This window comes from Ambystoma mexicanum, chromosome 1p (assembly GCF_040938575.1).
Source record: "Ambystoma mexicanum isolate Mex_15411 chromosome 1p, UKY_AmexF1_1, whole genome shotgun sequence".
NCBI classification, from domain to species: Eukaryota; Metazoa; Chordata; class Amphibia; order Caudata; family Ambystomatidae; genus Ambystoma; species Ambystoma mexicanum.
In genome coordinates, this window is record NC_090921.1 from 547,711,351 (window position 1) to 547,732,970 (window position 21,620).

Below are 21,620 nucleotides of genomic sequence, written 5' to 3' on the forward strand. Positions count from 1 at the left end.
GTGTAATTCGAGGAAAGGCCCTTAGCGCATAAGCGCGTCTGTGACGTGACACGCCCGGGTGTTTCCCTCGCCACCGGTTGAAGGTCCCACATGGGTTTCCGTCACTCTGTACGTGCTCTTCGTGGGATGCAGTACGTGAATTCCGAGGGTGCACGTGGACTTTTACACATGTTTTGCCTGGCACGAGCAAGGTGTGTGTATTCCGAGGGGTGCACAGGAAGTTTTCCACGGATTTTCGATAGCGCAGGGGGGATATGTGTATTCCCAGGGGTGCATGTGGACTTTTACATCCGTTTTCGATAGTGCGTGCGGGGTACGTGTATTCAGAGGGGTGCGTGTAGTTTTCCACGTGTTTTCGATAGCACGAGAGTGGTACATGTATTCCGAGGGGTGCACATGGACTTTTACACACTTTTTCGTACTTGGGGGGGCTGTATGCTGGTCCCCTGGCCTTTGCGCCATGTAGGAGATTTGTGTGATGTTTTTTGTTGCATGGGGCGGGATTGGGGGCGTTACTGGCGTTGCTGCAGGGTCGCTGTGCCACTCTGCGCCACGGCTGGTTATGGATGTTAAAATCCATGAATACGCTGTGCGCTGAAATGGGTTTTGGCACATGTGGCTGGCTCAGACCGCCGCACACGCACACTGTGCGCCAGCCGCGTGTGCCACTTGTGCACCCAATTCTATAAATTACCCCCTTAGTGTCTTTGCAGTGATAACTGTAAAAGGCCATAGACCTATCTAATATAAAGGAAAAAAGTACCTTCATAACCTTAAATGCTTCTAAATCAGAAACATTGAGAAAGCTGTGTCCCGAGAGAGGTTTACATGCTCAAGGTACAAAATTGGAAATGATTCAGAAAATCATGGAATGGCATGAGTTGCAACTCAGTGCCATAGCCTTTGATGAGAGTGCAGAAGGAGGTGGGACTGCTCCCACTGGCAGAACTGACAGTTCTGTCACTGCCCTCATTCATGGTGCCCATGAGGACTTGGATAATGTAATGTCCAATGTTGCTACTGCCAGCTCTGATGCTGAGGCCATGCTGGAATTCAAGAAGCAAGAGCTGCTGTCTAGGCAGAAGGAGCTTGAATTTCACATGGCTAAGCTGAAAGTAGAGCAGGCAGAAAAACAGAAGGACAGGAATCACCATTTGCAACTGGCCAAGCTTCAAGTTTCAAATGGATCCAAGGGATCTGGACATGGGTGTGGGTCCTCCTCTCATCCAATATTTCCTAAAGATCTGCTCAGTGTGTATGATGAGGTGAATGACATTATCGACTGGTTGAATGCATTTGAGTATGCATGTGACGTTCAAGGGGTTGCAAATGCTGATAAGATTGAATGGTTACTCAGCAGACTACCCCATTCTGGCTGCAGTGCTATTATGGAAACGTCAAAAGCTGAAAGAGTAGATTTTGCAATGTTGAAGCAAACTCTCAACTTAAAGTTTGGGAAGACTCCTGTCCAATATTTGAAGAGGTTTAGAGAGTACAAAAAGAAAGAAGGAAGTACTTGGGTGTCATATGTGACTGATTCTTTAAAGAACTTGACTGGCTGGGTTGAAGGCTATAAGGTCTCCACCTTTGAGGGTATGATATTTCTTGTCATGCTTGAACATATTTTTGCATCTTGTTCCCCTGATCTTAAGCAGCATTTGGAAGATTCAAATGAGTTAGATCCTAAGAAACTGGCCATAGCAGCAGATTTGGGGGTGTCACATAGAGTGTCCCATAAGGACAAGACTCATCCAGGTAAGCGTGAGGCGGGGAAAAGTCCAAAGATAAGGAGCAGGGGGATCTGATAAAACTTCCTCCCAAAAGAGCCACAAAAAGAAATTTAAGGGCAAGTCACAAGAGAACACAACAAGGTAGTGCATGTTATCCTCCAAAACAGAACTTTGGTTACAGTAAGCCTCCCTGTGTCCCAAGACCCAGTGGATCGTTTGTGGCTTGTCGAGCAAGTGACCATGTGAAGGGGGACCCCAGATGTAAGGTAAAAACCTTGGGGGTCCACTTTGCTAACCTGGCTTTCTATTCCTATGAGGAAGAAGATATTACAGGGGCATCCTTCTCCTCAAACTCCTTTCCCAGTTGGATAGATTCTGAGGTAGTTTTAGTTTCCCTGGGTTCCTGGGAACAAATGTCTTAGAGGCTTATGCTTGGATTCCAGATAATACCAAGCACTACTTTAAGGACAGTGTGCTGATTAATGGAGTAGATACTCCTGCACTTAGGGATAGTGGGTGCAGCAGAACTGTAGTGGATTCTACCTTAGTAGACCCAGACGAAGTTGGCAGAGCTCCCCTGTTCCCACCAAGTTGGCTGATGGCCTAGCTCTCAAGTTCCCAGTTATGCCTGTGAATCTTACTATAAATGGTACAGTGGTCAGGATTCCAGTGAGCATTTAGAGAGATGTCCCAGGAAAGGTCTTGCTGGGGAATGATCTCAGAGCTTTAGGGTTTGTGGGAGACACAGCAGAGAGACCCTGCACAAGGTCACAAACAAGGGCTGCACTGGCCAATTCCAATGCCATTCCTATGCCAAAGGGCAAACCCAAGGCTAAAGGAGTCAAGAAAGACAGAAGAGAGAAAGAAAATATTCCCCCTAACTCACCGATCACTGAGGTGGAGGTAGTTGGTCAAACACCTGGACCTGACGAGTTAGAGGTGTTCCTGAAGTGTTTGATCCCAATGACCATCCTGAACTACAAGACTTGTTGGTTGAAGGTGGTCCTCACAGGATTGAATTCAATAAGGGCCAACGTGAGTGCCCATCTCTAGAAGGCCTAAGGAGACAGGCCTGCTCCCAGCATGAAGGTGAACCTCCTGGGAAGCATAGGATTTATTGGGAAGGTGGGCTCCTCTATAGTGAGCCTAAAGAGTCTGCAGAATGAGACCATAGGAGGTTGATGGTTCCCTTTGCTGTCAGACCTTTCCTCCAGCAGCTGGTGCATGAAGTGCCCATTGCTGGTCACCTTGGCATCGAGAGAACCAAGCAAAGGTTATCCATGCATTCCTACTGGCCCAAGATAGGGGTGCAAGTAGAAAGTCACTGCAGGAGTTGTTCCACCTGCCAGGTATCTGGAACAAGTGACACAACAATCCAAGCTCCATTGGTACCACTCCCAGTGGTGGGGTACCATTTGAGAGGGTAGGGAGCAACATTGTCAGTCCCCTTGACCCCCAAACATCATCAGGCAATAGGCTTATCCTGGTGGTGGTCGACCATGCCACCAGATGTCCATTGAAGACAGTGACTGCCAAGTCAGTTGCAAAAGCTTTACTTGGCATATTTACTACGGTTGGTTTCCCTAAAGAAGTTGTGTCTGATAGGGGCGGCAACTTTATGTCAAAGTATATGCAGGCCATGTGGAAGGAATGTGGTGTCACCTATAGGTTTTGATCCGCATATCACCCACAAACCAATGGTCTTGTAGAAAGGTTTAACAGAACCTTAGAAAACATGATAGGGGCTCTGGAAGAGCCCGAAAGAAGAACATTGGGTATTCTATTGCCATGCTTACTGTTTGCCTACAGAGAGGTACCCCAGCAGGGTGTTGGATTCAGCCCCTTCAAGCTTCTGTTTGGTCACCCTGCGAGGGGACCCTTAGCAATAGTCAAGGAGGGATGGGAGGTGCCCACTCCCCCGATAACTACCAACATGGTAGACTATGTGCTAGGGCTCAGAAAGAGGATGGAACTCCCGATGGGTCTGTCTAGTGAGAAAATGATGGCAGGGCAAGCACTGGTGAAACATTGGTATGACCAGAAAGCTGTCCTCATCAATTTCTCCCAGGTCAGCAAGTCCCGATCATAAGGCCTATAAGGTCTAGAGCACTACAGGACAATTGGTCAGGCCATTACACAGTGGAGGAGTCACTGGGTGAGGTCAGCTATTTAGTGTACCTTGGAAGAGCTGGACAGGCTCCAAAAGTGTTCCATGTAAATAGACTGAAGGCTTTCATCCCAAGAGTGGAAATCGCTGCACTGCTGTTGGCTTCAGATGTTGAGGAGGAGGAGTCAGAACCTCTCCCTAACATGTTCCAGGAAAGTCCTTCAGACAGCTCCATTGAGGGTGTCCATGTGGCCTCTCACCTGACTGCTGATCAACAAGCTGAGGTGAAAAGTTTACAGAGGCAATTTTCCCCCTTCTTCTCACAATCTCCTGGTTTGACATCTTGGTGCAAACATGACATTGACACAGCAGACAGTGTACCTAGTACAAGGTGGGGATACAGGATGTAAGACAAAGTAAGGTCTTACATTAAGACAGAGGCCAACAAAATGTTGGATATTGGGGTGATTGAATTCTCCAGTTGTTCTTGTTCCAGCCCTGTGGTTTTGGTTCCAAAGACAAGCACCTTTGAGTTGATGTTCTGTGTTGATTACAAGGCTCTGAATTCTGTCACCAAGACAGATGCACACCCCTTGCCTAGAACTGATGAGCTGGTGGATACTTTGGTGGATTCTAAATACCTCAGCACATATGACCTCACTGCAGGCTATTGGCAAATAACCCTTGTAGAACATGCCAAGGAGAAGACTGCTTTCTCAACACCAGATGGTCTTTACCAGTTCAGGGTAATGCCTTCTCATTGAAGAATGTCCCTGCCACTTTAAAAAGGCTTGTGAATCATGTCCTTAATGGGTTGGTTGAATTCTGTCTTGCATATCTGGATGATATAGTAGTCTTCAGTGCCACCTGGGAGGATCATGTGAAACACCTTAGGATTGTGTTACAGGCTTACAGGTTACAGTACAGTGCACTTCGCTCTTCCTGTCATTTTTAAAGGCCCTAGATACTCTCAAAGGATTTTTTTGTGCGAAGTGTAGATGTGCCTTGGACAGAGCAGGTGACAGCTTTTTTGTCATAAACAATATCATACAGTGCACACAAACAGTATGACACATAAAACTAACTCAAACAAACAATATGACACATACAACGAACTCAAACAAACAACATGACATATAACAAAATCAGACAGACTCGGCTAGCCACAAAAATCTCATGCCCCTATCACTATTCCGACATGGAATGTAAGCCCATCCCTTTCAGATTGCCTCTTTCATCGATTCTGGTTTCCTATAGTGCCCTATCTTTTCAGGACTTTGAATGAAGGCTTCTTCTAGCTGCTATATTAAAGCGTATGTATCTGGGCGTATCCTCTAGCTCGGGTATCCTTCCCGGTATCTCTCTGCTCGGGTATCCTTCCCGCTATCTCACTGCTCGGGTATCCTTCACGGTATCTCTCTATTGCTCAGGTACAATATTTTTTCCCCTTATGTATACATTATACTCTTACTCTGATGTTATTTTTGTTCATATGCCACCTCCCTCCGTTACCTTTTAAAGGGGTTCCCCATGAAGGTTTCACAGTTGTTTCTAAAAAGCTGTTAAAACTTTAACTGAAAAATACTTTTCTAAAAATGGTCTCCTAATGATTTCTAAAAATGGCCCCCCAAAAAATGTGTATCCCAAAAAATGTGTACACCAATAATTTCTGGGGGGTAGGTACCCCAACATTTTCCTCCCCTATCCCCTATCCCCAGATGGCAAGGCCTTCTGTCATGCTATCAGGCCTGCAAGACCCTCAGAGTTTTGCTCATTTGTAGATTTCTTGGCTTTTTTCCAAATCTGGACTCTGACATTATTTTTCAGTGAATGGTTGCCAAAACTATATATAGTCCCCTTTCTGCCATACTGTTCTGCCTCCCTGTCCCTTCTTTTGTATCGGCTAGGGCAGCTGCAGACTGCCCTATCCCCATCTTATTTCCTATCCCCTTTACTCCACTCTTGTCTTGGGCAGAACAGTATGGATCACCTTAATCTTGAATGTCCAGGTTCTTTTGGGCTTGAAGAGACGCTTGTTCATCATCCTATCCCTCTTGGACTGGCTCTCCATGTGTTCTGGAGGTCCTGGGACCCCCATTATGCTCCTCTGAACTTCTGCTGGCTCTGCTAGGCTCTGCTGGGCTCAGGACACTCAGAAAAATACTCAGACAGCATACCATGAGACTGAGACAGCTTTTTCAGGGGTGTCAGGTTTTATTCACACCAGACTGACACACATACTGCATCGTTGTCAAGTACAAGAACTCAGCCCCCGTGCTGAAGACAGAGCTGTTTAAAGAGCATTCTGAGAAAGAGAGTCAAGCCCCCACCTTTTTTTAATACATGGCAATGCAAAGCCCTCCATTGACTTTACTCTCACACCTGGCGATTAGTCATTCTTCTGCTTGACCTTCAATTTGAGATACATTTTGGCACTCGCCACTTGATTTCCTGGTTTGACTACCCTTATTTGGTCATGCAGCTGTGTCTTTTTGCTTAAGAAACCCAGACACAGCATCGTTATCTGTCTGGTCCTAGACTGTTTATCTGATTCTGCAGGGAACATTGGCATGATGAGGGCTCTGTGGCCTTGAAACATTGCCGTACAGGAGACTGGCTCATGTCACCATTGTCTACAGAGATAAGCTTCATAAAATACCTTGTACTGGTCATTAAAGGCAAGGTTTGGAATGAAAGTCGTGGCTAGTATACAAAATAATGAATCCTTTTATGTCTGGTCATATTTAAACACTTGGTTATTTTCCACCTGAATTTTTTGTAGTACATTTCTCCATCCTGCCCTTATCAATACATCATTCATGATTTAAAGCATTTAACACATTTATGATTTTATAAACACAACACAATTTAAAGCAATCACGTTTTTAAGCTTATTTGAAGGTCTAGCTCACCCCACACGGATTTCTGTGCCTAGTTTAAGTGGGGGGGGAGACTGTCCCCTACTGCATTCAGTTATCAGTACCTCCTCTTCACCACTTTAATTCCAATGCCAAATTAGAGCTGTAATGAGCCCGGAATTGTTCTGACTAGTGCACCAAGTGGCACAGCTCAGATTTCCCGAAAGCTAGGCTTCCAGCACAGAGCTGGACCTTTGCTTCCTATCTCCACCTACTCCGAGCTCTGCAACCGAATGTTGTTATATCGTATGGTTGGTTGAGATTTCTTCCAAGATATATAAGGGAGGTTGTGTTATAAGTTGGATATTTTCTTTTTCATATGGTATATATTTTACATGCCATGTCTGATGTCTGTTCGTTACTTTATCACCTATGGTATTTGCTTATGTTACGCTTTTATAATATCCTGCTGTGTTGTGTGAGTGATTCTGCACATCTCAGACTGAATTGTCCCTATATGTGGGACATGCCCGTCAGTCTCTCTGTAGTGATGGGTGAGGCCTGTAGGTGTGTGGGGGCTTTCAGAGGAGAAGGTGTGAGGGACTGGCTGGGTGTGTAAGGTGGGGCTGCTCCAGCTAGTGAATGGGCAGAGTGATTAGCTGTAGGCTAGCAAACCTGGTAGTCTGTGGGAAATTTGGGGGTGGAAAGCAACAAGTGGGGTAGGGGAGCATTTTCCTATATAGGTAAGCTATGCAGCATTTCTAAAGCGCAAAGTCTGCCATTTCCAAGGCCACTGGGCGCATGGTTCATAAGTAGCATTTTTTCTGGTGTTTCCTTTGGACCCCATTGTTGGGGGTGTGGGGAAGGAGGTAGTGGGTTGAAACGGTCTCTCTCTTTTGCTCTTTGTTTCGCAATATCTAGAGAATGTGTGTGTGTGTTTTGTTAATGTGTGTGTGTTTTTTTATTTGTGTGTGTGTTGCCCTGCAGTGCTTCTGCCATAAGTATGGTGGTTTGGGGCAGTCTCCTATAGGCTCAGAGGGGGCATCTCACTGGCTCAGAAAAAGGCCCCAGGCAGTCTCAGAAAGGGACTGCTTGCCTTGCAGTTTCATATAGGGGCAGCATGCAGGCTCACAAGTTACAACAATGGCAATACCAAATATAAAATATAATTTCAAAGCGGATTTACCAAGAGCAGAGCCTCTGGCCGGATAACATCTTTCTTTACTATTGACCTTCCAGACTCTGGTCTCTTCTGCTCTACCGAGGGCAGTCGCAGGAAGAGCCTGGAGGACAGTTCTGTTGCATGTGGTGGGTGAGCTTGGCAGTGGCTGGCCTGCTGCCTTGGCCTCGATCTTCCCGAGCCAGATGGCGAGGAATATGGCTGCTGCTCTCTCTTGGTCCCTGCTGTCTGACCAAGTATGAAGCTGACCAAGCCCAATCAACCCCAACTCTTTACAGAGGCACGTGCGGTCGAACAAGGCCTGCACCCGGGAACTGTCTGATTATAAGCAGAAAGACAGCTTCCCAAGTGCTGTGTTCCAATAGGTTGGCTCCATTGGGCTGTATTTACCTCTGAAGCTGCAGATACCTCATGTCACTTGCTGTGAAACAGAAACACTCTCAATTCACTGTTAACTCTGAATTCTATGAACTCCACAAGCACTATCTATTTATTTTGTCTTCTATCCCCGCACTGTGTGTAGATTTATTGTCAATGTGTGCCAGGAAAGTATCACTCTGGTGTACTTTATTTAGAGGTTTTAGAACCATGCTGGTCACTAGAAGAAGCAATATGGTGGAACCAAAAGAAGCAAAGAAGGGCGGGGCAGGCGACGGAACAAGACCAAGTTTAAACAAGAGGGCAAGAAAAGGGACTAGAGGGAAAGCACGCAATAAACAGGGAAAAAGTCATTCTTGCCAGACTCGAAGAGTTGGGATGCAACGTTTCCATCAGCAGGGCCTAATGCGGGGGAAATACCATTTTGCTTCTTGACACTAATTCTGCTGGGGATTTGTGTTGTAAAGTGGCACTAATTCCGTTACTTTCACTTTTACCACATATCTCCCAACTCGTAATGAGGCCCACATAGCCTTCCTCTTACTCCTCGAGCTCTCAGCCCTCAACACTATTGACCACACCATATTACCACACATTCTAACCCATAGGAGTATGAAAAGCTGAAGCCTTGTTCTCGACTGGTTCATCTTTTTCACTGACGGGCCTCATTACAACCTTGGCGGTAGCTGTGCCTGTAAAACAGGCACGGCTGCCGCCGGAGTCGCATTTTTTCCAGCATCCAGAAATGGGCAATTACCGGGTCATTACGGCCTTGCCGGACCCGGTGTTTGCCTATTCCTAGGTACCAGAAAAAATTCTTCTCCATTCCCATTTGAGCCACATAGGGCTCAATGGGAATGGGGAAGCCGGATGCATGTTATCAACGGTGCCTGTGCATCTGAAATGCTGCGCTCGCGGGTGCCTTTCATTCCGCCAGGTCAGACCTGGCGGAAAGAAAGGCACCTGCGAGCACGCAAACTCATAATGAGGCCCAAAGTTGTCTCCATGTGATATTGTGGGGGAGTAGCATGTCAGGGATGATATGGATGTGGTGGAGTCTCTGCCATGTCTTTGCAAGAAAGAGCATGTCTGGGAAGTATTAACAAGGTAATTAATTTCATGTGTGCAGCCATGTGCTGAGTGGCAGTTGGGCAGAATGCAGGTGTATGTAATAAGTTATTTCAGTGCTGTGCTGTGCTGAAGTGTGGGCTGTATGTTGTTTGTTGGTGTGTACTTTGTGTCATGTTTGTGTCATCACGTGGCAAACCAGGAAGTGGTTAAAAAGAACAAAGAATGAAACAGAGAAAGTCATTTACTCCTACCCTTAGCACTATCTACACTTTGGCCAGGATGCCTGGCGATTGAACACCCACGCGAAAGTGTTTAAATTCCCAAAGTAACCTAGAAGTAGTTCAACAGGAAACATACAAATGTGGAACAACAAAGCAGTCCTCTTTTTACGCCAACTGATGTAGCTACTGGATCACAGAACTTAGGTAAGGAACTGCAGGGTGGCTTGTGGAGGGGGCTTCCAAGCTTCAAAATGGTGGCTTCTAAAAGTGGGGAGTTAAAATCTAACGCTACCTGTGAATGAGACAAAGAGAAAAAGAAGTCAGTCACAGTCCAGATGCGAGTTTAAAAAGGCCTGCTGGTGCATGTATTTTTGGGGCTTCACAAGCTGCAAGATGGTAGCTTCAAAGGAAGGGTAGGGAGGGGGACGAAAACCTTGCCCCAAATGTAAACGAGAAAAATGAAGAAAATGCGAGTGAAAAAATAGACGGAAAGAGCAAAGTGGAGCCTCAAGCAGTAGTCCAGTTTTCCAAGCACAAGAGTTTGGTAGGTGAGATGGGGGTTGGTCTTCCTTATATTGAGATGGTTACGTGTGGTAGCAGTGATTAGTGGCAATAATACATGTCTGGAGTCTACAGTCACTGTTGAAGAGGACCTACTAAGGGTGTGGGATTTGGGTTATGAAGTGAAGATGTTTGGAAGGAAGGAGTTTGGAGATGGAGAGTGGAGTCTGCAATGTAGGCGGACAGAAAAATGGAAACAATGACTTTCCTCTTGGCGGAGTTAAGCATTGGACAGCATAGAGCCATCCCGTTATGCATAGCAGAGAAACAGCTGGTGATGCAGTCAGCTATAGCAGGGCTGAAGGAAGGAAAGGAGAAAAGATCCAAGTATCATCAGCAAAGATGTGTTAGTGAAAGATGAAGCATGAGATTAGTTTATCCAGAGAGTGGGAGTAAAAGGTCAAAAAGTGTTGGCCAAGGACTGATTATAGAGGGGCGCCAACTGGAAGAGATATGATGAGGAGGTTTTAGAGTGCCATGAGATGGAGAAGGAGCAGTTAGAGTGATCGTATATTAAGTTCACTGCCCTTGAGTAGGTAGGAATGTGCTACTGTGTTGAGGCTGCAGAGAGAGCACGTAGAGTGAGGATGTAGGCGCGGTGAGAGTGGTGAGCAGTAGTTAGAGATGTGGGTGCGGGGAGTTTCAGTGGAGTGTTTTTCCTAGAATCCTGATTGGAGGTCACAGACTGATTGATCCTCACGATTAGTTAAAGTACAGTCAAAGACAACACTTTCAAGGATTTTGGAGTGATGGGACAAGAGACAGACGGGTCTGTAACAAAAGGGATTGCAGGTGCCTGCAGTAGATTTCTTTTATGTGAGTGTGCAAGTAGCAATTTTGTAGCAAGCAGGGAAGATGGGAGACACTGAAAAAGAGAAGAAGGAGGAGGTGATAGGTGCAAGGTCTTTGAGCGTTTACTGTGCAAAATGATCAATGGTCACACACAATGGGTTGGTTTAGAGGAGGATGGAAGGATGTTATAGGGAGATGGGAGAGAAGTAGGATAAGTGAGACAAGAGAGGGGGCAGTGTAGCTTGTGAACCCACACATCTACACCGTGAAGGGAGATTAGCAACTACTTCCCAGCATGAGCAGTGCACAGTACCTTTGAGTGACCCAATCTGATCTGCTCAACCCTAGAGCTCTTTTTCTGTACCCTACCCTTTCCTTTCACTTTAGGCCATTGAAAGACTGGATCCTACTCTGTGAAGAAATGCCATCTGCACGCGTGTGCAGGCTCAAGCTTTTAGGGATTTTACTTTGTAAAATGATGCTGTTTTTTTGTCTCAGAAAGATAGCTCTGTTAATCATGCCCCCTTTCTAAATGACCCACGCTGAAAAAGTATAGGACACATGGCACTCTTTCCTTCGACTTGTCGATTGGCATCCCAGAAACTGAGCTTTGGTTTGGCAACATGTCAGGCAGAGAGAAACATGTACATTCCTGAAACGGCCATCTGGAATCTATACAACCCTTAGCAGTGTGCACCTATGATTGGAATTATATACATCTGTGTATCCCCAAGGTCTGGTGGCAGGTTGGTTAAATACAAGTATACCTATATCCAGTTTGATCAAGCGGTCTATGAGAAAGTAGAGTTATACATTTCTAAAACGATCTGAAATCATTTTCTTATCAACAGGTTTCCTGTGCCACCTACAGTTGTCAGGGCCATTCTGTATTACAGTCTGGGTCTCACCGGTAACAAGTTGCCGAGCCCAGTCTTGAAGACTCTCGTTGATCTCTACTGGGAAGTCTTAATACCTTTCTAGAGAAACAGGGCATACCCCCAGGCAGGGGAGTTGCTAGGTCTGGAAAAGACCAGGGGCTAAACTGATGTCGGAACTGTTGGGACTGGGGGCTAGCTAGTCTTTTGGCTGTAGCTCCTGAGATTCTATCCGGGCTACAACCAAAAGATCAGGGGCTATAGCCCCCTTAGCCCCCCCCTAGCAATGCCCCTGCCCCCAGGAGGTAGGGTGGGATCCATTGCTTCAAAGGAATCTCTGCCTGCCAGCAAAATTATGATGTCACACTAGAAGGATAATTACTGGAGTCTCTTTGATCATCCCGTGGGGGACTGTATCAGAAAAAGGTTTATATTCATGGCGTTTACCCCGATTTGTGAATAGACCACAGTAGTTTTTTTCAAGCAGGCCCGCCCCAACCCACAGAAGCGAAAGTGGTGCAAGTAGTCAATGAAATAACAATAGAAGGGGAACTTCGAGGCAACCCTGAAGAGCAGCTATCAATTCTGACCCAGAGGCGATCTACAAGCACTGATCATAGCGAAGAACACAAACTCATTTTGGAGCTTGGTGCCTTAGCGAATAAGAAGTCTTGAGTTCCATGTGTGAAAACAAAATCAAAATATCGCGGCTGAGTACCCCAAAAGGAAACACACCGAACACGGGTTACAAAGGAACATACAAAGTACTTTATTTTATACTGAATCCAGTTACTAAAAACAGAGCAAAAATCAGATAGCTATCGGCCCTCGGTACAACACAACGAACTCCAGCGTGGTTCAATGTGTTCAGTGAGAGACTGTCATGATGCCCGCTCCCGGGGAACCGGCTCAGGCCCTGCGTCCCAGAAAGCGGACATCAAGTCCCCGGGGAAGGTCCCAGCAACCCCTTATAGGGGCCCTTTGGACAGCGTCCTGGCGCCTATGGCGCCAGGCTCATAGAAAACGTCAGACCTGGCGCCATAGGCGCCAGGCTCATTATGAAAGTGTTTGGGTGCACTTACCTGATGCAGACCATGCTGCAGAACCCCGGCCTCCTTGAGGCCTGAAAGGAACTACTTTACCTGTGGGACTCATTTACCACCCGGGCATGGTCGGGGAAGGATACATACCTGATTGGAAGAAGGACACATTCTAGGAACTTCTTCCAAGGCTATTTAAACCACACCCGATCAGCCACACGTGCTTCGCGTTGTTCTGCATCTAGCAGCTGGACGCTCACCGTGTCTGCTCCTGCATCTTGACTTCTGCCACACCTGCCAGCATCCTGAATCACCTGCAAAGGAAGGGAACAAGAGAACAGAAGAAGGAAAAGGCCTCACCTGCTAAATCTGCATCCCAGAGACATTTCGCCGACAATCCTGAAAAGGAAGACATTTATTTTTAAAAGCACATCGCATCAATCGTTGCAGCGCCGCATTCTACTCACCTTTACAGGGCGCCTCCATGTTCTGCAGCGACCATCCGGATTCGCAGTCGCGCCCCCGCGCCTAGGGAGAAAAAGACAAGAAGAAAGGTGAGAGAAAGAAGGGAAAAGGGAAGCTAAAACTCCATGTCAAGACTTACCTGTTGGGTCATTCCCTTTTCATTTCGGGTCCGCGCCGCATCCAGGCATTTTCGGACCCCAGCCCCTAAGGGGAAAAAGACATCAGCGTTAATGAGTGAATGAAAAGACATTACCAAAACACTCATTAAAGACTTACCTGATTTCCACAAGGATTTCACCGCTCACCTCGGGTCGGTGCCTGTTCCCTGGCATTCCGTACCCCGGCCCCTATGGGGAAAAAGACACTAGCATTAGAACATTAATGCATGGACACAAGGGGAACCACTTATAGAAAACTTACCTGGAAGCCAAGCAAGCTTGGTTCTCACCCATCCGAAAATCCAGTGACGTAACTGGATACCAACGCGCCACTGCATCAGAAGCAGGATGGAGAGCTCGTCCTTCCAGACCCTAAGGTGAGACGCTACGGGGAAGCACAGAAGGGTTTTGAGGAGGGTGAGAGGGGTAAGTGGGAGGCTGATTGTATTACCCCGCAGAGTGTTAACCCCATATTCTCACCTACAGAAGGATACTTCTGCAAGTCAGACAAGCCAGATCTGGGGCCCGGTCCAGTCCGTCTTCCGAACCCTGCGCATCACTTTAGACGAGAACACAGCAGCGCGAACCAGGCCAGCGCCCCCGTGGGAGTCAGGTGAACGTTACAGAGACGCTGTACATTAGAATGCATTGGCTTTTTATACTTTTTGTGAGCACGATGTCCAGCCCCACTTCGGGTTAATATTCCACTAATACATCACCAATCTAGGGTTCATGCCAAGTCTCGTACATCCGCATATAACTGGTTTGCTTTTAATACATATATCAACAAACCTATACGGCAACTGTGTATTCTGGGATTTTCCATGTAGGTCTTCTTAAACATTAATACAATGTAGTTAAACAAGTGTTCTACGTTCAGTATTTGAATACATTGTCTTTATCGTATACTCCTGGATTTTTTTAATTGCACGAGTAATCCTTTACACACAGGTCAACGAAGGACAAGGTCTCAGTTCAAGACCTCAACAAGTGGCCTGCAGGCAAGTTACATATTAGCTACGTATAGAGATCAAGACAGCCATGTTGTATTTTGGAATGACATCGTCCACCATTTTAACTCACAGGGTGACTTTACAAAGCGAACCTAAAATGGCGGATTGACCTGAAATGGCGGCTTACATTGATTTTAAAGTCAGGACCTTGCAACACGGATTCCTTCGCAAGCGACTTACAAGCAGCTTGGCGTAGGCCAATATACATATATTTATTGCAATAGGAGGCACAATATAATTTCTCTTTTGACACATGAACTTGTAGCATTGTGTGAGGTACACTTTAAACAGGTATAGCAGTGATCCATAGCCTTCAAGGGCAATTTCACTGCGACAATGATCCATTGCAGGTGGTGGGAGTTCCTCTGTCCATGCTCACTGTTTCAAGAGGAGATGGCTGGGGAGTGTTAACAATGTGGTGGAGCTGGGAGACTCAGCCCATGCTACATGTGGTTCCTCAGGCCCCTTTGAAGGTAAGAACATGTGGGAAAGCAGGGAGGGGTTGTAAAAAGGGTAGAGGGACAGCAGTTAGAAATGTGAGGTAGTACCTTGAAATTGATTGCCTAGCATAAGAGGCAGTAAATACCATTTGATGGCTATACTTGGCATCTGATACACGCACCTCAAGGTGTGAGGGTGTGCCTTAAATGTGGAAACTATAACAGGCATATAAGGAATTCACTGGCATTGACTGGCATTCCTGAGGCAATTAAGGCCACACTTGGCTTATCATGGCAGCGCCTGCACTGCACAGGAGAGTATGCACCTCAGATATTGTGACTATACCAGGCATATATGACATCAACTGGAATAAGAAGGTAATACTAAAGCAGCTAAGACTGAACTTGGCATACGATGGCAAAAGCTGAATATGTGAGGCTGTAAATTACATAGCATGACTATGACTATATCAGACATGATGCATTAACTTCATACAATGGCAGTACTGGGGTGTTTGACACTACATTCACCATAGGGTGGAAGCACCTAGATATTGAAGGCTTTACCTTAGATATCATGAGTTATATATATGGCATGTGGGGCTATAACTGACTCCCATCGAACCCATATGCAGGAGGCTACACTTGCCATATTACGAAGGCATCTAGGAATGTGAAGCTGCCTATACCTTGCATGTAAGGCTATAACTAGCATACGATAACATTGACTGGCCATGTGACACTATTATGGCATGTGAATGCAGTGCCCCTTGTCTAGGTTTGTTCAGTTGGGTGTAGCCCTGATATCTCAAGACCAAACCCCTTTATCTTTAGCCTATTTAAGTTTATTTTCCTTTTGCAAAGTAACTTCCTGTGATGTCAACACAGTCAAAGGTCATATGAAATAGCTTCATGCGGTTTCATCAGGGTCGAAGGCTCTCTGATGTAATCAGTAATGCAATGTCATTTCTGCTACCACTGGCATTTTGGGGAACTGATGCCTCGGGAACCAGAGCTTGTTTTCATAGCTCTAGGGGCATAAGGGACAAGGAAGATCAAGTTCTTCCCTTTATGTTGATCTAAAACATGGACATGGTGTAGTCTGTTTAAATCAAGACCTTGCAGCTTCCTACTTGGGACAGGAACACTCAAAGGGCTAGAAAGATCACCTTCAAATCTGATGATGTGGAACCAACAGCCTGAGTTATTTAAAAATCAAGAACCCGTACTTTTTGTAAGGGTGGCATCCGACCTGTAGTCTGAAGTAGAAGTGATGATGGATACTTAAGGGCCCAAGGGGACAGAGTGGGAGCAACAAAGATGGCATTGATTCTGGACCCACCCCTGGCAAGCCTTCAGCACTTCCCTCAGGAAGCAGAGCTTGACTTATTGAGGATGGCAAAGATAATCCTAATTGCGAGTCAAGTGCAAGTGCAGTCTCGTCCTTCTGAGAAAGGCACAGGGAACCACGTAGAAGAATACATCTTTTTCACATTCTTCCAATAAAAGCCAATGCTATTATGTTTATTTTCAGACGGACATTTTCCAGCTAGGTACTCCAGATTGGGAAACACCTTCTGCACCTTAAAGCCTCAAATTAAGCCAATGGTTTGAAGAGACATTCAGCCTTGGCTCACTTCTCTCCATTCAGGGGCACAGAGAGTGCAGCAAGAAGAGAAAACAAGATTGAGTTAAAGCTGATTACTGTAGAACGAAGCGCTGGAGAAGCAATCTTCCAGGTAGGGTGAAATGTGAACAACTCACCCCCTGAAGAAGGCCAGCACTGCACTTATTGACTTGGAGAACATCCATATGACAGTGTTAAACTGTTATATCGGGCCTCATTACAAGTGTGTCGGTCCGGTAACAACGGTGCTGGTAACCCTACCGGCACAGTTGTTACCGGACCGCCATACTATGAGTCTGCGGGCAGGTGTCGTCCCCTCCGCCAGGGTCTGACCTGGCGGGCGGGATGGCACCCGCCTGCAGACTTACGTGGAAGCACCGACACTGTTGCACACAGTGCTGGTGCTTCCGTGCTCCCCATTCCCATTGAGTCCTATGGGACTCAATGGGAATAGGGATTTACATTTTCCCGTGCCTGACTTCACGGACCGCCGGGGCTGTAATGCTCTGGTGTTTCCGTGAAGCCAGACGCCTGAAAAATGTGCAAGTCCGGCGGCAGCCTGCCGGTTTTACCGGCACGGCTACCACCGGACTTGTAATGAGGCCCATTGTGTCCTTATCTGTGTTATGTAATGTGCCCTGGTCATTGAACCTTTGGGTGGAACACTGTCATATATTCCAGGCTAGAGTGTTGAGGAGAGGAAAGTGTCAGTTGGTGATGGAAGAGTTGGCTATCACCTGTGGGTATGACCTCCATTCATCGCCATTTGTTTGCCGCTGCATTTTTTGCCGCAGATTTTTTACCACAAAACAACCCATCAAAAAATATGGGGGGTGGGTAGAGGGAAATAAGGTTTCTGGGTGTTTCGGGACAAGATTTCAAATCAGTGGGAAGGGAGATTTGGGGGCTAAACCCCCCAAAAAGAAAAAAAAGAAATTCGATGAGTTTTTGCAGGAAAAAAAACGTGCGATGGAATGACATGGAACCCACCTGTGCTGGGGGTTGCACTGCTGTAAGATTTTAATAAAGATCTCTGCTGACAGATCCATGTGTGTAAAGTACTTCATTTCATAAACCAAGCGGGATTTGCTATACTGGCACTGCAAATTCACTGCTGCAAAGTGGAAAAACCTGCAATGAGGGTGTCAACTTGGAATACGGGGATAGGAATCAGTGTGATCAACAGCTCAAAACCAATATCTCAAATCAAGTTTAGAACGGATCTGAACAGGTCCTCTTTGATTTTTCCTTGTTGAGGGAGAGATTGATTGGCCACTGTCTTCTCTGTATTCCTTATGGAGTGTAAGCAATCTTAAGAAAAATTATGTCAATCCCTCTTAGAGGGGGCTCTCCTCAATGGTCTGAGAATGAAGAAAGTTGTGCATCTCTTCTAGAAGGGAGAGTGTGTTCCCCCATTGTTGGGTGAATGGTGAGGATTCAAAGTGAGTGACGAGTGGAAGGTGCTAGCCTCTCACCACTACTGACAGAACAAAAGAGTACTTAGTCATGGTCTTCCATATCTGTAGATAGCAAGAGATACCCCCATCACCACAGGGGTAACATGAATCGTAACTGCAGACATATCAAACCTACAGTTTAGGGTCACATTGCAATCCATGCTTGTAGGATGATTTCTGTCTCCTGATGTTTTCTATGCTGCCCAATGACCAATCAGACGTGATGGCTGTACCTTTTCTTGGAATCCTTGTAATCCAGGAAAAGATCTAGACCTACCCGGTTTTGTTGCTGCGTTAGTAAGGAGAGGCTTTAGACGTTTCTTATTGATGCCCATCAAAGAATCTTGATGGGCATCAACTAGCATTTGCGAGTTGATGTTTACCTTAGTTAACTGCTCAACAGCAGAGAAACACAAAAGCTCCCTATGCTCAGTAGGGACGTATAACACCTTGTCGTGTGCCTCCTTCAGCAATCTGGTGGTTTTGAAGTAGGCCAACTTCCTGATGTCAACCCCCAACAGTCATTCCTCTAGTTGCAGGATGGCCAGATAGACTTGTTTTTCAGGCAGCTGATTTGCAATTCTGCCCTATCTTTCCAGGACATGTGGTTACATCCTGCCAGTACAGCATCAGCATTTCCTGTATCAAATGGAGCAAGTTATTTTAGTACACGTTTTAAGATTAATTATTCATCCATCCTGCTCAGTGAGGAGGAAGTTGAGGAATTTTACAACCCACAGCTGCAGAAACTGGAGAACGTGGTGAAGTAAGCACCCAGAGGAAATGCACCAGCCAATCGGGTGGCTGGGTTAAACAAATGGTGGCCTGAGGGATCAGTGGCCCACATGGGCCACCGCTTCGTCTGACCACCATTTGTTTTGTGATGGGCCCTAAACCCCCTGATGGGCCCTAAACCCCCTTACCCACTACCCCGAACATCAAATGGCCCAACCCCACTTACCTGGCCATCTGTTCCCTCATTGGTTGTTAGTCGCCGCTGCTACCAGAGACATAGAAAAGGGGCTGTGTTCCATTGTCCAATGGAGTCCATCTTTGTTTGTAGTTAAGAAAACATTTGAATTTCTTAAAGAAACCCATATTAGCACCCTATCTTGTTTGCCTGGGGGCCTAAAAGCTATATACACCTGGGAGGGGAGCATTACCAGCTGTAAAGACCTTGCTGATGTATATGTTGATTAAGTGATAGATAGATGTTTGCTTTGTATTGGTTCTGTGTTCTAATTCACTGCTGTAGTGAAGTAAGTGGTGAGACATAGTTTTCGACTTTCATTTGGACATCCTCCTAAAGAGGAATGCCTGCTCAGTGTGAGACCTTAGAAGACAACATTGGGGACAAAACAATGGCCTACACCATGGACGGATCCGTCACATTGATGCCCAACATCTCTGTTAAGCCCTCAAAGCACCTATGGAAGTTCGTGGCAGAGATAAGGTATGCTTTTCTAGTTCCTCACCCAAAGCCACCTGAGAGGTTGAGGGAATAGGAGCCAAAACCACTGCCATGTGAAACAAAGGGCCTGGATGTGTGGTGTGGTCGAAGAACTTTCAGTTGAGGCATAGACACAGATGTTGGAGGATGAGAAGAGGGATGAAGACATTGAGGATGAGCAGGCAAGAGTTGACAGAACTGGTGACTACCAACATGGCTGAACTGGCAGGTTCTATGTGATTTGATTGAGGAGAATTAATTGAATTCGATTTCAATTAATAATTTTTTTGTGTGATCCATTTCATTGGAAATATATGGGCGGGGAAGATGCCCTGCAGCCCCCTTTCTCCCCCACCTTAATTATTATCCATACCCACTGCAGGAAACCAGAAGGTCTCTCAGCTGCTTGTCCCCTAAAATCTGAGGACACGGCCATCGCTATTGGATCCAGTTCCTGGGAGTGGACCAGTGCGGGAGGATCAACTGGATGAGGGATCTTCAGGGAGTGGGAGTGGGACATCAAAGGTTTAGACGTGGTACCCCCTTCCTTGTAACACCTTTTCCCCATCCTACCCTGTAGGATAGTTAGAAGGTCTACCCTCCCCCCCTTTCCGACACAAACACTATCTTACACTGTGACAAACAAAGGACTTACATCAGAGCTGTTTACCTGGCGTGTCCCAACACAAAGATCAGGCAGAATCAGGAAATTGACAATGACCACACCAGAGGCGTTGCTAGGGGGGGGCTAAGAGGGCTATAGCCCCTGGTCTTTTGGTTGTATCCCCGGATAGAATCTCAGGAGCTACAGCCAAAAGGCTAGCTAGCCCCCAGTCTCAACAGTTCTGACATCAGAGTAGCCCCTGGTCTTTTCCAGACCTAGCAACACCCCTGGACCACACCCTGTTAGGGAGAATTCTCATTTTATGGCTAATTTCCCTTACCTATAGAGTCCCCCAGCAGCTTTGCTGGATTTGAAGGATTGTTTCTTTTTACCTGCTAAGAGTGAGACCCTTTTTCCCACTCTTAGGCATTTTTGCTATGTGTGTTCTAGGCTATATTTTTTGTGTTTAATGCCTATGGGGTTTTCTCTCCCCCATAGGAACCATCTTTATGCACATGTGTTACACAGCACCCTCCTTGCAGTGACACCGGGGTGGCGTAGCGACCCCCAATTATAGAATCCATACCCTGGGACTGACTACTGTCTCCCAGAGCATGTAAAGTCTCCATTGACTTTACTAGTCAAATCTTACGAACTTAACCAGTACAACCCATCGTACTATGGAGGTACTAGAAAGGGTTAATAGTCTTTCCCTTAGGTTCATTTTCGAGCGGGTACCTTAAAGTCCCGCTCTCTAAAGTTTCTGGCTGGTGGCAGTGGTTACTACCAAAAATATTCAACCGCGAATATTTTCAGCCTCTAACATACCGCTGGTTTATTTTATTAGGCCAGAACTTTAATATAACTTCTTTCTCGAGTCTTACTCCATACTCCTAACCCAGGTCGGGGATCCTTTGTTCGTTCTTTTGGCGGGCTTCTGCCAAGAAGCCCTCCTTTCGGTGCCTCTGAGTCTGTGGTGGGTCTGTTGTTTGGGAGGGGGAGTAGAACCGCTGGACAGAGTTGCCACAGCAACTCAGGTCGCACTCTAACCTGATAGGCTGGAGGGTCTCCCGCCACGAAGACCACTCCACTGTGTGAGTGACAGCTAGGCTGTATGAATGGGTCTCTTTCTGCATAAAAGCAGGGTCCTGAGGACTGGAAAAGCAAGACGTTGCCACTGGAACTACGGAACCGAAGGGGAGAGAAGCCACAGACATCTTCCGCATCTACACCACCGGTGAAGCCCTGCCGGATCGTCTCACCACTTTTCTTCCACACGACGAGAGGAGATCTTCATCGAAAAAGCCTTCTTCCATTGAGCTGGCGGGGACAACCAGTTCACCCATCACTTCTCCGGACCTGCTTTGGTCGAATTAACAGTGCATCGCACTTGGAGACCGGATAGCCAGGCAGCTATCGACCCGGACCGCGTTTAAAAGGAGCGTACCTTTTAAACTTTGTTTGGCAGCACCGCGGCTGGTTTCATCCATGGGTAGTGCAGTGACTCGAACCTTCCTCCATGACGAGATCCTCTCTTCCTCTGCTGGACCCCTCGAACTGCAGGAACTACCAGGAACAACTGCAACCGCAGGA